The sequence below is a fragment of the Cygnus atratus genome, chromosome 1 (assembly GCF_013377495.2).
Source record: "Cygnus atratus isolate AKBS03 ecotype Queensland, Australia chromosome 1, CAtr_DNAZoo_HiC_assembly, whole genome shotgun sequence".
NCBI classification, from domain to species: Eukaryota; Metazoa; Chordata; class Aves; order Anseriformes; family Anatidae; genus Cygnus; species Cygnus atratus.
In genome coordinates, this window is record NC_066362.1 from 6,046,119 (window position 1) to 6,061,348 (window position 15,230).

The 15,230-nt window shown below is 39.3% G+C and overlaps 1 protein-coding gene across 11 annotated transcripts in view; it reads left to right on the forward strand.

Moving 5' to 3' along the window:
• CELF2 (CUGBP Elav-like family member 2) overlaps window positions 1-15,230 on the forward strand; it is a 371,782-nt gene that overhangs the window by 187,310 nt on the left and 169,242 nt on the right. For 2 of the 11 annotated variants that reach the window (XM_035549361.2, XM_050708245.1), the window contains exon 1: window positions 12,476-12,512. The exons of the other annotated variants lie outside the window; for them this stretch is intronic. The gene's annotated coding sequence lies outside the window, so the exon portion shown is untranslated. Of the gene's footprint in view, window positions 1-12,475; window positions 12,513-15,230 lie in introns of those variants that run through there. 11 annotated transcript variants of the gene reach the window in all.

Here is a 15,230-nt window from a genome sequence, read left to right on the forward strand (position 1 = left end):
TGTGGAGCCAGGCTGAGGGAGCTGGGGGTGTTCAGCCTGGAGAAGAGAAGGCTCCGGGGAGACCTCACAGCGGCCTGCCAGGGCCTGGAGGGGGCTGCAGGAAAGCTGGGGAGGGACTCTTTGCAGGGAGCACAACGATTGACTCCCCAAGTTTGCTTCTGCGAGATCAAGTGACCAAAACCTGTTCCCAGTGTAAACAGAAAAATACATTAACTGGTTTATTTTTAAGATGTTTGGAAACTTGACAAGTGAAAGCAGCCCTAAATGACATCCAGATTCAAAAATGTTACTTTGAGTATCTGAAATAGAAGTTGTAGTTGTGACAGACTCCCAGTGCTCACATCTCTGGAGCTCAAGAGATGAGAAACACATGTTTGAACTTAGTTGCCCAATTTAGAAATAAATGCATACAGTCTCTCAATCTCTAGACTAGGACCTGTGTTATGGAAAAAAAGTTTATGTAATGCTGTTTCCATTATAAATAGAGACTAATTTTCTCAAAAAGACTCTTAATACTAAGCAAACAAGTAAGGTTAGTACTAAAAACATTCTCAGTGCTTCATTGCCTTGGGTTTACAATATCATTTGCACGTCAAATTATATTTCATCTTATGATTTAGTAATGCCAGAAGAATAGATCTAATTCTGTGTCTCATGATACCCTTAAAGATGGAAGATTGCTTTCCATGGAGTGTAAAACTCAATTTGTAGTCATGTGTATAAAACATGACTTTATGGCAGATTAGCTTGCTGTAGATTTAGTTCTCTCTGACAGTGAACTGAAAAATATTAGCATTTCACTGAACACAATATTAATGGCAAGAAGAGAGTATTATTGTAACATAGAAAGTAGAATAGGATTGTTGGAAGTAGAACCAATAAGCAGAAGAAAATGTATTTAGAGATTTGCGAGAAATTTAGATAGATTTGGTGTAACTTTTTTTCTTTCCTTCCCGTGTTTCCTCCCTGCCCCCACCCCCTGTGAGTCATTTTAAGAAACCGTAGAGTATTTGCAGTTGTCAAACTGACCTCCCCATGATTTTCAAGAAAGCAGCAACTGCAATACTGAAAAAGGCGTCTGGACCATGCATGGTTCAGATGACTGTAGGAAACAGGAGTTTTTAATTTTTTCATTTAAGGCTTCCATTTTTGATTTGCAAATGTGCTGCTTTGTGGTCAGATGTGTTGTTTGGCTTTTCTGGTGCAATGTGAGGTTATAAGCAGGATATCGGAGCGATGCTGTGCTGTTCATTATTTACATGCTGTGATGGTCTTGTGGGTTTGCTGAAGTGATCTCTTTGGGTGCACGTTGCCTCCTGGGTTGGACGAGGCTGTCCCTTGATGTGCTGAGTACTCGGTTAGAAAGAGGCCCGAGCCAATGACATCCTGCTAAACCACGGCATCTCTGTGTCACACGGAGGGCTTGGGTAGAAGAGGTGAAAGAAGGAAGGAAATTGAAAAGGAAAACAAGCAGACACTGTAATTAAATAATGTTCTCCTTATTGGAGAGTCCTCGTACTGTTTTGTATCCCGCACTTGAATTTTTGCAGCCTGTCTTCTACGTATCTGCCAGAGTGATCCAGCATGTTTGTACAGAGTCTGCTTTTACAATGTGACCGGTAATAATGTGACTCTGTGCCTAGCTCAAAGTTAATATATTCAAGATACAAATGATATATGAGGGCACAGAAAGTACTGCAACAAGTTACCTGCAGTTGCAGAAAAGTACCCCAGTTTCTGTTTTAAATGGATACTTTTTATTTATTAATTATGTTCATTTTAATTCCCTAGAGAGTCAAATAATGATATGTGAAAACAGCATAATTATGCTTTGATATTTCTGCAAAAGTAATAACAGAATTTGATATGCTTTTGATCTTTCAAGTTATTCATTGCATCTATCCCTTATTCCTATAGTTATTCTTTTTTTCTCCTTGGGTTCTCTTTGATTAACAGGCAATGTGGGGCTACCTGCTTGCTTGGGTCAGGCACAAGCTCTGCTTTCTTTTAAAATAGATCTCAGTGTGACTGCTGTCCCTTTGTTTCTATTTAGGAAAGCATTTAAGGTTGCAAGTGATGTGCTCAATTGTCCCATTCTCTATAGAGCGTTTTCCACGTTTTCTGGAGGCTGAAAATTATGACAGCAAGTTTGTTCTTAATTATGCATGCTTATATATTAATTCATATTTTCACTAATTTTCTTTCATTTGTAGCTATGGCTTAAACTGCATGGATCCAGTCCTACAAATATGCATACAATCAATTTTGCTCACCAGCATGGTTTTTGTGGCTGTTGCTTTTTGCAGTCTCTGTAGGACCCGCGTTGTGACATATATTACACACAACAGCATGGGATGAAGCTTGGCTTACGGTCAGAATAGGGCATTAAAGGAAGACAAGGGGAACTGGCTGCCTCCCACCCACATCGCTTGGTTTGTAGCTGGCCGGTTGGGAAGAGCAGGTGGGTGACAAGGGCCAGCACAGATGGTGAAGCTCTCTCCGGAGGCTGAGGAGATGCTTCTTTGCTTATCCGTGAGTAGCTGCTGAGCTCGGAGGTACCAGAACCATACTGCCAGTGATCCCTGAGCTCCCTGGTGTAAACCAGCCCCATGGCTGGGTAGCTTCAGAGAGCAAAGTGAGTTGAAGGGGGAAGACAGCAGGGGCACATGACAGCTTCCCAGGCTGTTCCATGGTGATGCTTGTTTTACAAGCCATTGTTAAAGATACTCCTAATCTATAGGAGGTGAATTATGAAGTTATTTAGTCTCATGGTGCTCTTTTTCTCTTTGGTGGTAGTGTAGGAGGATGAGTAGGTTTACTCTAGGAGCCAGCATCTATCTAGACTGAGAATCTGGCCCTAAAATTGTGTCCTTAAAATAGGTGCTTTTTTGGCAACCAGTAGGAGACTTTTCATTCACTATTGCAATGATGCAGAAATTCAAGAGAGCTGACAAAAACTCAGGGTCCTGTCTAGTGTAACTTATTTCCTCTGTCCCCACTTCTGTCCCCAACAGCTTCTCCTCTATTTCCTCAGAAATAAAGGAAACCCATAGTACAATTTGGCATGCAAGTTACACGCAGCTGGGTGCATGCCCCAGGCCTGTGGTCACTGTCGGGCTCCATGACCCAAATGCAGCAAGTACCATCCCATCGCAGCCTTCAAAACCAGCCTGCTTGACAGCGTGTTTCCCAGCTGGGGTTTGTCACCTCATCTTCATGCCCAGCACAGCCTCTCCCTTTGCAAGGATTTATGCAGTGCTGTATGCTGTGACACTGGTAAAAAATAAAAAATAAAATGAAATAAAAATAGATAAAAAGCATTGCTAGAACAGGGCCCAAAAAAAAAAGGATGGTTTTGCTATTAAAAAAAAAATAGAGTAAGGAAGTCAAGACTTAATGACATCTTATCCTGGATGGGACCGTAGTGATACTTGTTGTTAAAATTCTCAAGCAAAGTACTTATTGAAATGTTAGATGGGAGGAGGTTGTAAGTTGAGCAGGCCAGGACAAATACTGAGGGTTGCCCATGGCTTAGAGATGTGATAAAACTGCATCAGGCAAACCTACCCTAGGACTGTCATCGGGTGGATAGTCTTCAAAACTCCATCTTACACCAGCGGTGTCCTTATCCCTCAGCTTTACATCAGAAAAGCTTATACCACTAAATACATTGCTCTGCATTGCATGCCCAGAAAAGAAGTCTTCAGTTTATGAACTGTGCTCTGCGGTAGAGGAAACGAGCATCAGAAATGGTTTGTCTGCCTGCCCAGAGCAAGGAAGCCACTCTTAGCCACACAGTCCTAATAATAACAGCTTAGGTGTTGTTACTGCACTCTGCAACTCAGCTGTTGCTGCTGTGTAGTGCAACAGTAACTTGTTTCTTTGAAAAAATTGATCCTTGCATGCACAATAAGTATTTATAAATACATGCACACGTGGATGTTAACGGCTCTTAACATGCCTGACACCAACACCTTTCGTCCTGATAATTAATGAAATTTTGGCCTTTTTGTTAAGCACCTACAGATCCCTTGAGGCTTTAAAGGTTCTTCATAAGAATTGTGAGAGGCATTCCAAATACTTATACAAAATAAAATAAAAAAAGACACAGAATTTAAATAGTTAGTGAACACACATCATTTACCTAAACAGTGTTTTTATAGATCTTTGCAAATATGACATTAATTAAGAAAAGTAACTAAAGCTGAAGTGCCACAGAATGTTAATCTTCAGCATCAGTAATTAGTCGTGGATGAAGATTTTTAAAAATGTTTCCAGTTTGCATCATTTTGTTTGGGAAGAAACACAACTATGCCGGTTGAATTACTGAGAAAACAGATGAGCCCTGAAAAACTCTCACAGAGTGGACAAATGTGTGTGTGCAATTGCACCGAGCCTTTGCTGGTCCATGGCTCTATTGCCTCAGTGATAGAAAATAAATCCGAGGTAACCCCACCGTGTCCCCTTGGCACTTTTTCCCTCCCTCAGCCCACGCACGGTGTGTGCTCCGTGCCCTTTGCTCGTCACCAGGAGAAGGGGATCGATCGGCTGGGCCAGTTGCAGAGGATTGCGTTGAATCCTTGTGTTTGCCCCTGGCCAGCAAGAGCAGGTAATGCAGGCAGCTACTCTGTCATTAGCTTGATTGTGTTTTTAACACTAGTAAAGGTGGCTCTTTGAATCCATCCCTCCTGCACGCCCTGATAATTTAGTTTTGTTTATCAGCACAGTTTTGCTCTCTGTGGCGGGCAGTGGAAGGTCTGCCTGTGTTGTTTGTCTTCCTAAGTTGTTAAATGAAATGACTCAGAAGATTCAGGAAATTAATTTTTGTAGTCTAGATTTATGGGAAAAAAGAAAGCTTTGAAGTGGTGATGTCAGTGTAGCCACTCTGAAATTCATGAATGAGCCTTCACAAGATTTTCAGACCCTTAGAAATTGAGAATTTTTTTTAATAGTGGCATCCTTTTTAGTTACTTATTGATATCTGAACCTGAACAATTCATGTCTTCAAGCTTTATTCAACAGGCATTTTGTATGAAAATGAAAGCCAAAGATGTCCATATAAATGTGACTTCAAGAATCAGAGCTTTTAAAATAAAGCATAGGCTTATTACTAGGCTCATATTAAAAGTGTGATAATAGCCACTGTTACCTATTCTTTTCTCTCTTTTTTAGGATGATTAATTTAACAGCTACTATTGAAATAGCCATAAACAATTTAATAAACCTGGTAAAACTTCAGATGCTTCTTTATTATCCATTCAAATAGGATTCTCTGCCTCTTGAGTCCTACTCTACACCCTTGAATGCTGCTAAGTAGTGCCATTAAAACAGCAATGCTAGGAGACCATTCTCATTTATGGAGATTGTAAAATAGGGACAAGACGCTGGTTTTGATTCCGTTCAAGACATATTTCCACAACAAATGTTAGATAAAGTATATAATAAAGTATAGTGTCTCGTGATACCAAAAGGTTTCCTTTGCCCTGTTGACGTGTGAAAATACTGTAGCTGAATTTCCAATGGTAAGCTTGAATATAGTTTAACAGTAAAAAATGGATCTTCCTACCTAGAAGACAATCAGAATTTTGGCTAAAGAATGGTTTTGTCTTGTGAAATATCATTAATTTTTTAGAGGTTAATTTCTATCAAGATTACTGTTTTTTTTTTTTAGTTGAGGATGTTTTGGGGGGGAAGGTTAACACTGATATTTTGTACTGTGTGCTTATGAAGGAAGGTTTACTTGAAAATAGTTTCTTGGGGCATTTTCTAAAATACTTTCTCTAATCTCTGGAAATGCGGGTCTTAAACACATTCCAGTGGTTGAAACGCATTGTGCAAATCCTTACATATTTTGTTCTCACTTTCTGTGATATATATTTTACAGGTAGTAACTCAGTCTGTGTGACAACTAGATGAAGTATGTGCTGGTGGTTTTCTCCCCAGGTTAAAAAAAAATGCAGTTGAAGCAGCAAGTCTTCACTTTTGTGGTTTTTTGAATTTATAGATACGAGTGCATCATGCAGAGGTACAGTCAGGAGTCTTCTTTGCAGCTGTAGATATGCAAGAATTGCACAGAAAGTGTTCCATAGCTGAACTTTGTAAGGACTCTTCTTTGGGGATGAAGGGCAGAGACTACCATTGAAGGGCAAGCAGACAGTCTAGCACATTGCTTTTGCCTCCAAGAAATTGTTTTGACACCTCTGGTGTTGCTTTGCATTTTGCAGGGTTTTTTCACTTTAGCGATGCAACTGGACAACAGACTTTGTAATCAGCAAGTGTAATGCAGCCGTTAGCTTTCTACTTCTGAATAAGAAGGCAATGAGTTGGTTAGGTCTTCAGCTATTCAGTTGAGAAGGTAGATTTTCAGAGACGGTTCCAGTATGGTATTTGTCTCTCTAAAAGTCCCCTGCTTTGCTTACGAAATGTGGTGTTCTACACAGTGACAAGTTGATTAAGAGAAATTTTCTAGAGGGGAAATAAAGCTACCTACTACTGTAGGTGACGGAGAAGAGAAAATATTAGGCTCTTGTGTATATGTTCTTATATCAGTGGTTGTGCTCCAGTAATTAAATTCTGACAAATAGATGAACAAACAATCTCCAGGGGTAATGAGGCTCAGTCAATGAACCACAAGTGTTCACAAGTACTAACAATAAGAGAAAACACAATTGAAAACCCTGCATATGTGTTACTCAAAAGCAAGTAAGACCTAATTAAAGGGATTTGTGATACCTCTCCATGCTCTGCATTTAGAAGTAGATTTTCAGAATATATTCTCCAAATTACAGGATTTTTACATATAAGCATGAGAGTAGGTTTTATGCTTGTTTATTGTAAAAAAGGAAATTTACTAAATGTAATGACCCCCTTGACAAAAAGTTGTCCCCAGCATTATGGGCTTCTTTTCAATGAACCTAAAAACCAGAGGAGTGAAATCCCTGAACTGCAATGTGCTCACCCTTTGCTTAGAGTGCGTGAAATGCAGACTCATGAAAATGTGGTCACAGAAATTGAATATATTTCCTTCTAACTTCGATGACAGCATATTTCACAGGCCTAAATGTAAGTATCTTTTCTGCTCTTCAGCAAAACGGTAACGCATGCTGTCACCTTAACTGTGCAACAAAGTAACTCAGAATGGTCATGTCTATATAAAACTGCTTTGTGTCGTATGATATAAATATCTAGATTTTTAAATGTCCTTTTCTTATAACCTATGACAGAGGCCTGTCCTCCCCACCATCAGAATTGATTTTTCCTTCTGAAGTATTGTTTCTCGCTTCTTCAAAATATTTTTGCCCAGCAAAAAAAGAAAGATTGGCAAAACAACAATTTCATATGACAAGTACAGATGGGAAGTTGACATTAAATAGAATATCAGCTTCCCCTTTTGCTGCTGCTGCTGGGCTGAGAGAGTTAATCCCATCAATAATGACAGTCATGTTAGTTTTATTGATATTTTGTAATCTGTCTTTCCTTTGTCTCCTTGGTTCGCTGCAATTCCTTCTTGGTTAGTGACCTGCCACACGTTCCACGGTATCTAATTGCCTGCATGCATTACTTTTTCATTTAAAATTGTGATTTTAAGGATCAGCTGAAGTAACTTGATGAACACTGTCAGCTGGTTAGATTTTTTTTTTCCTCTCTCTCGATGGATCCTGTATTTAAACTCTGTTCATCGGGCTGCTCTCTGGCTTCTGTAAATGATGGGAATCAGCTGGTGCTTGCAGTTGCTCCAAAGCAATGGACAGAAAATCTTTTGGAGAGATACTGTAATCTGTAGCCACATAGGAAATCATGGTAACCCTCTATCACCAACAAGGCATCTATAATGGCTATAATGTGCAGCTTTTTTAAATTTTATTTATTCCTCTTTATGTCAGAGTTGGCCATACCAAGTACCGAGGTCTTTAGCATGATGAGGGAAAGTCCTAATGACTCAAAAACAATTGAGGTTGATATGCAAAATGTAGAATGCAGTTCTGACATCCCAGTCCAGAAAAAGATTTCCATCTAGCATTTAGTTTTGTGCTTTTTCTCTCTCTCTGTAAACAGGAAAAGTAACTTGAAAGCAAAGGCAGGCTGCATGAAGGTTAGCCTCTGTGTGCAGTGGCACATGGAACTGTACACCACAACTGGGGTGAAGAAGGGTCTCTTTTTTGATCAATCTCTGTGCCAAAATGAAATGTCCACCAGCCTTGGGTGGAAGATGGAAAATATTATATTAATCTTTCATCCTCAGCTTCTTGAAGACTCAGCCATGCTCTCTTTAGTGCCATGGGAGGTTTTGGAAGCCTCTTTCTGTTGGGGTGACTTTGACTTTGGCAAATACAAGGGGCTGAGGGACAGTATGATCAGGATGTTGATGTTTCCTCTTCTGGCATCCAAAAAAGCAAAGCACAATAGAAGAGAAAAATTTAGAGATTCTTAAATGAGACTTTTTTGTTCTCTCTCCATTTTAGATCTTTTTTTTTTTTTTTCTATATGTTTATGGAAGGGGACAAAATCAGACTAATTTTTATAGGTGTTCCATTTACACAGATGAATTTTTACAATGTATGCAATATTGGCTAATGAGATGGCTCTCTATACCAATGTGACCACTGATGATGGTGTGTGTTACATCTTTAATACGGTGCTACTCCTAATCATAGTTTTAAATGCTCTGACTGCATTGTGGGATGTGAATTCAGGAAATGGTCAGAGAGACTGATATGGTAAGGCACGGAGATTTCAGAAATGCAGAACACATTTAGGAATCTAGTGTTCATTGATCCAGTCGCTTTAAATTTCATCTTGTCTTGAGGCTTTCTGCAGCATGGAACATTGCCAGAAAATGAATTTTTAGGAGCAGTATATAACTGGTTGTAATGGCCTGAAATCTGACAAACTGATTTAGTACATTTTAATAAAACCTTGCATTTTAAAAGAGCTCACTAGAGTAATTTGTAAACTTAGCAATGGATATCTTTTGAGTAAACTATAGCAACTACAGTTGCATGAAGTGCGTAGTTTAGCTATATAAAACCATTCTTTAATTAGTTTTAATAATACGAGTTGCTATTGTGATGTTGTTCATACAAGAATGTCAGCCCCTTCATTAAATATTAACTAAACCTCAAAAATTCCCTTATGTGGTTCTCTAGTCATTTTTCATGTTGTTTTGTTGTGGCACAGGGAAATGAAGTAATTTTCCATTCCTAAGAGCCAGAAATAGGATCAGGATTCTCCAGCCACCAACCACTTTACTGACTCTGTGTTCGTCAACTAAAATATGATTGTATATTGCCTTTGTATATTCTAAATGTTTTAAGTTTCTTCTGAACTGCTTGCTCTCTAAGGATTTAATTTTCTGGTGCATAGTATGGTTATGAGTATTTCTTGATCTGTAGAGTTCTTCTTTCCCGTTCATTTATTTGTACTTCCTTTTTACATTGTCCCCTTTTCTGCCCCTCATCTCCCAAAGAAGTTTCTAAACATAAATAATATCCATATGTTTGTCGTCTTCACCTATGTACAAGGATGCTGTGGAATTAGTATTTTAATTTTGTAGAATTAATTAAAAAATAAGTATTTTCATGACTTCTCCTTGCTACAAAGGCTGTCCTCTAACCTGCACCTTTTATCTTCCCTTGGAAAAAGTGGACCCGACAGATAATTATCTGAAGTCTGTATGCTATATACACTATTTTTGACAGCTAGAGAAAAAGTCTGACTGTAGTTGAGAGGTTATTTATGTACAAGCACACCCCTCTCCTCTCGTCTGTGCCTGCAGGCGCGTGGGCACCTGCTTCTTTACCCTCCCATCCTCCCACTGCATTCTTCCCTTGAAGAGCTCTCTGTAGCTGAGAAATTAAGCCTCATTACCATATCTAGCTCCAGTCAGTCCTGTTATCATTAAGCTCTTGTTGTGGGATGCCTAAGTGAACTAACTTGTGTATAGTGTGCTGTTTTCCCAGCCTTAAACAGTCCCCATTTGTGTTTTTTTTTTCTGTCTTGGAGCCATAGCCAAAAAGACAAACCTCCCTCCCGCAGAACAAGAACAAAGCATCGTTTCCTCTTTGCCTGAAATTATTTTTCTTGAGATGGTCCTAGAGGGACCAAAGCCACTTTGCCATTACCCCTTAGTGCTACTTTATGTGGGATTTATAATGAAATTGCTTTGACAATTTGGATAATGACGGAGCAACACAATAACTGATGAAACACTTTGGGGTAGAACAATTTCCTTTGGGAGACATCAACTTTTGTGTTAAAATTATAGCCCTAATGTAATACACTGAAACTTTAAATAATAATAATTAAAAAAATAAAATGAAAGTGTCTTTGACTGCATTACTTAGTGTCTCTTGCTGATTTTAGTTTCTGATAGTACTTAAAGGAAGATTGAAAATTGCTCTGGATCAGAAAAAAACACATAGCTACAGAATTTTCTTTCACCTTGTCAAACAATCAAGGAATTACCTTGTTTATATTGCTTCCAAGATGGACATTAATAACACGACTAATAGTTTTCTGGGATTTTTCACTAAGCCAAATAAATGAGCTTAGTGAGAGACTTTTACATTGTTCTAACAGAGAGGGAGAAAGCTTGGGTTTGTTTTTTTTTAATAACTTCCCCCAAATTCTTACTTTAAGGGTTATTCCCTAAGATATTAATGCTTTATAATGTCTATATATTTATTGTCCATTTACTGCCTTTTATTTAAAGATCTCAAAACAATTAACTTCAGTGCCTTTATTAATGGTTAGTCTCACAAAACACTAAATGTAGGTCAGTCGTACACATACAGCTTCTGGAATATGGTTTCATTCATTTGTAGATCCAAAGGACCTAATGAAAGTGGGTTGTCCTTCATAGCCCCGCTTTGCAAATAGGAAAAGGGAAATTCAGAGAGCGCAACTGCATCAGCCAAGACCATAAAACAAGCCAGGAACCTGATACACACACATTATATACCTTAAAGCCGCTCCGAATACTTGATTTTGTTTAGCAGAACAGCCTATCTCTTTTACTTACAAATGTAGGTCTATTTGCATGGATGGATTTTTTTTCCTTGCTAGTTTCTAACACTTAAATTCTTTAAGATAAAGCAGTCCGATCAATTACTAGGAAAACTTGTTTTCTTAGAAAAAAAAAAGTACAGCTCAGCTGTGAATTCCTGGAAGGGAAAACAGTCCCTGGAAGTACAGCTCCACAGCCCAGGAGAACTCCTCAGGAGTGCTGCTTTGGGCAGTTTTATCCTCAAATCACAGCAGTTTGGCCACAAATGCCTGAAGAAGCCTGAACTTCAGATGTACTTCTGACACTGTTGGAAAAGAGATGTTGAGTTAAAAAACGTGACATTACACCAAACAGATATGTTTAAAATTGTGCTTAAAGGTTAATATAATAAAAATGTGGTTCCTGGGAGAGTGATAGAAATATTGATCATAAAAATAAATAGTGGCCCAGAAATTCAGCTGAAAAAGAGGAAAAAAACTAGTTGATATATGAAGAATTTGAGTTGTGACACTAAGATCAATGGCTGTATTTTCACCCAGTGAAGCATGAGAGCTTCAGATAAGGGCAGTTAGTCAGTGAAATACTGACTGACATACCCTTTTACTGTTGGCATTTGGTCTCCAATATTGATCTCGCCTGTCACTGCCAACAAAGTATACTGAGGCTATACTTATGTTCAGATAATGTTGTGTTCCTTTTTTTTTTTATGAATGATGGTTAAAATCTCAAGGTGTATAAGGCGTTAATTCCAGCATCTGCCCTCATTTGTTTGATTGCATCTTTTATGTTGCTGCAATCCATTATAACCTTTTGCCAATCAGGCAGAAAACAGATAGCATGCTATAATCTGCCCAGCCTCTTTAAATCCCAAGATTTCCCATTCCTCTACTGAGCAGCGGTGTACAGTAAACAACAATTATATAGCACACTCATTTTCTGACCATCAACAGTGGGAGTGCTGTTCTGGAGTGTACGCAAGGTATCAACTAAACTTGGTGAAGAATAAATCTTTAAGAGGAATGCCGTTATTTCTTATGCCAATTTCGGTGGAGCTGGAAGAGTTAAATTCACAGCTTTTTGGAAATAATAGTGATGTTACCACAAAACATGTTTACTCAGAGACATGCATCAAAAGGCTTTCACATTTTATTTTCCTTTATCTTTTTCTGCTAGTTCCATTATTATGTGAACATAATCTTTACTTTTGTTCTTGTAAAATTAACGGTTTGGCCTTGAGTCTAAAAGGCTGAGGGAACGGGGGGCTTGCTTGCTAGGTGTGGTGGCTCACAGCTTTGCTTCAGCCACTTTGACCAGGCCAAGGGTGAAGCTCTTGTTCCACTGCAGTCAGGAGCATTTTCACGTTATGAGTTAGTTGTTTGCTGCTTCAAAGAGAACGTGGAACAAACTATCTAGAGAAGAGTATATCAATCCAAATTACACCATTTTTTTTCTGTCTTTCTTACAGCATCATCCATGGAGTTGTAATTTCTGGTTTACTTTTCTTGAGGTAGGTCATACCTACAGGATTCCCTGTAGTTATCGTAGCTAGCAGACCCAACACATATTTTTATTTTAGCTTGGCAAAGCTTAAACTTCAAGCAGAGGCAAGGAACAAGAGCAGGGCCCAAACAAGAGGTTCCCTGACTGCAGTAAGAGTATGGTGTGCCCTGCTCCAGTGCAGATTGGGGTGGATGAGGTGGCTCTATCTATGCAATGAACACTTATTTCTGGAGAAATACTTCGATAAAATTGAGGTTTGTCATTTACTCAAGACAGCTTACGTCAGTTCACTGCTCATTCAACTTCAGTTGCTCTCTTCTAGCCAAACAACTCTCCAGGATAGTCCTAGCCAGTAGAAGAAACATCACAAGAACAAGTAAGAGATTTTGAGGCCGGAGTCATGGGACTGCTATCAGGAGCAAACTGGGAAACCGCTTCAGGTTTTAAGGAGAATGATCGGTTGTCGTGACAATAATCTAGGAACATAACGATCAGAGAAAGCAATTTGCATGCAAAATTCTGCAGCAGAAGTAGATAATACTGGCAAATCACTAAATCCACCTCTGCTGCCTCCAATACTGGTCATGAAGCAGTGGTTATACCAGTAACTGGCAGCCAGCCAGCTTCACTTCCTTCTCCACAGCCAGTTAGAAAGAACCTATAATTTGAAAAATAGAAATTTGATGTCTTTTCTACTTGTCTTTCCTTCAGATTTTGTCTTCTACATCTCATCCAATTTTGTGCTGAATACCAGCTAGTGTCATCACCGGTGGTGAATTTTGTGATGAGGGCTTCTGAGCAGCATGCAAAGACTGCCTGTTTTTTGAGTTATGGCTGGATGTTTCTCTGATGGGATCTTTGAAGTTAAGGCAGTGCTTCTTCTGCTTTGAAACTCCGGAGTTATACTGTATATTTCAATCCTAGAGATGCTGAAACTACTAAAAGCATAGCAATCATTTTGTCTAAGTAGAGTGAGGAACCACAGTTAAGATACAGCCCTGCAGTATTACTGGGCTTCTCAGAGTGGAGTGTGATGGCATTTAAGTGAATATGGATGTTCTTCCCAGGACTAGTGAAGATAGCTAACCTTTGAGCTTGAAGATGGTGAATGAACGTGGTTATGAAACGTAATGCAACATATTGCAGAGGTGAAGCTTTCCTAGGCATTGGATGAAACCAGCTGATGTTCTTTTTGCATTCCCAACTCAAGGATGTTGATAAGAAGGTTAAAACAGGGAATTGTGGTGCTTTACTCATTAAGGCTCTTACAGTTATAAATGAGTGTGGGGTTAGAAGGGGTGTCTTCTGGACCATCAAAAGCAATTCTTAGCATTTTGAAATTTCACCGCTTCCTGAAATGAGGAAATCATTTATGCATATTACCAGTTGCTTCCTAAAAGGCAAGGTATTTTTCTGCAATAGGCTTGAAAAATGAGACCTTTTCAAACTTTTTGTTTCAGTCAATCAGCTTTGATTTTAAATCATGAAATTGCTTAGATATGGGTGAGCAAAACCAAACACCTGTGAAATACATCTGTCGGTGGCAGCCAATAGACACGTAGTGAGTTCAGTGCTGAGTTAATGCCTCTCTGATGTGAGCCCACGTCAATCAGGATCTGCTGGTTATCTGTTTAGAGCAAACATTCCAAGAACTTTGAATTTTATATCTAAAAAAAAAAAAAAAAAAAAAGATATATATGTGTTTGGTGTTTTTTAATGGTATAAGCAAACAAGATGGACTCAAAACCAAATGGGGCTATAAATCAAGCTCCACTCTATGCCATGAGTCTTGCAGGTTGGGTTCTTTCAGTCAACAGGTTGTAGCTTTCTGGGTTGCTGGAAAATTAATATTTCCAATATTTATGTAGCCTACTCTTCCCAACAGTCCTCTGCTGTTTCTTTTCTTCCTTGCCCTGGCTGTCATGCTCTCACCACTATGGCCGAGAGCATCTCTCCCAGACGTGCTCCTTCTCTCCCAGGGAGCTCTGTCTCCCTGTTTGCAGGAGCACAGAAGCAGACAGAGTGCAGTGGTGTAGCCTGGTGCAGACACGAACCACTGCTGGGAATTGGCCTCCTTGGCTCCCCGAACATGGCAGGAGCTTCAGCCACACCACAACATCCAGGGACTCGGTAGCCAGTGATCACCCTTGGACTTGACTTTGTCTTTCTTCGTGGGTGAAACTTTGAGCCTTTGCAGCAGTCTGTAAAACCTGTAAATCACAGGGAACCCCATTACTCTGTTTTCAGAGACAGAAAAGGGGAGCAAGGAGGTATTTATTGCAGCTTTGGTTGGCATCTTTTTTGCAGTAAGGGCCCTTTGCCTAGTTTCTCTCTGACACTCTTCCAGGCTCTGATGCAGCAGGTGTGTCTTTGGACTTCGTTTCATTCTCCCTCAATCTGTCTTTGTCATGATTTACAAAAAGAACAAAGGTGGTCATGGGTGAATGAAACCAGGCATCCAAAAAGAATAAAGGTACAGCACGCTTCGGTAGCGGTTTACGATGATATGATCAAACAAGCTCATACACTACTACTGACATTAACATGATGACAATTTAAGAGCATTAATGATCTGTATCAGCATTTCCATCAGCCTGCTGAAAAAGAGCCAAAAGCAAATATTAACATAGCTTGTTACAGGCTGAGTTCTTTTCCTGTTTGGCTTTATTTTGGCATTCTGTGTATCCTACCTACTACGACCGTTTGCCTCATCACCATCATTGTA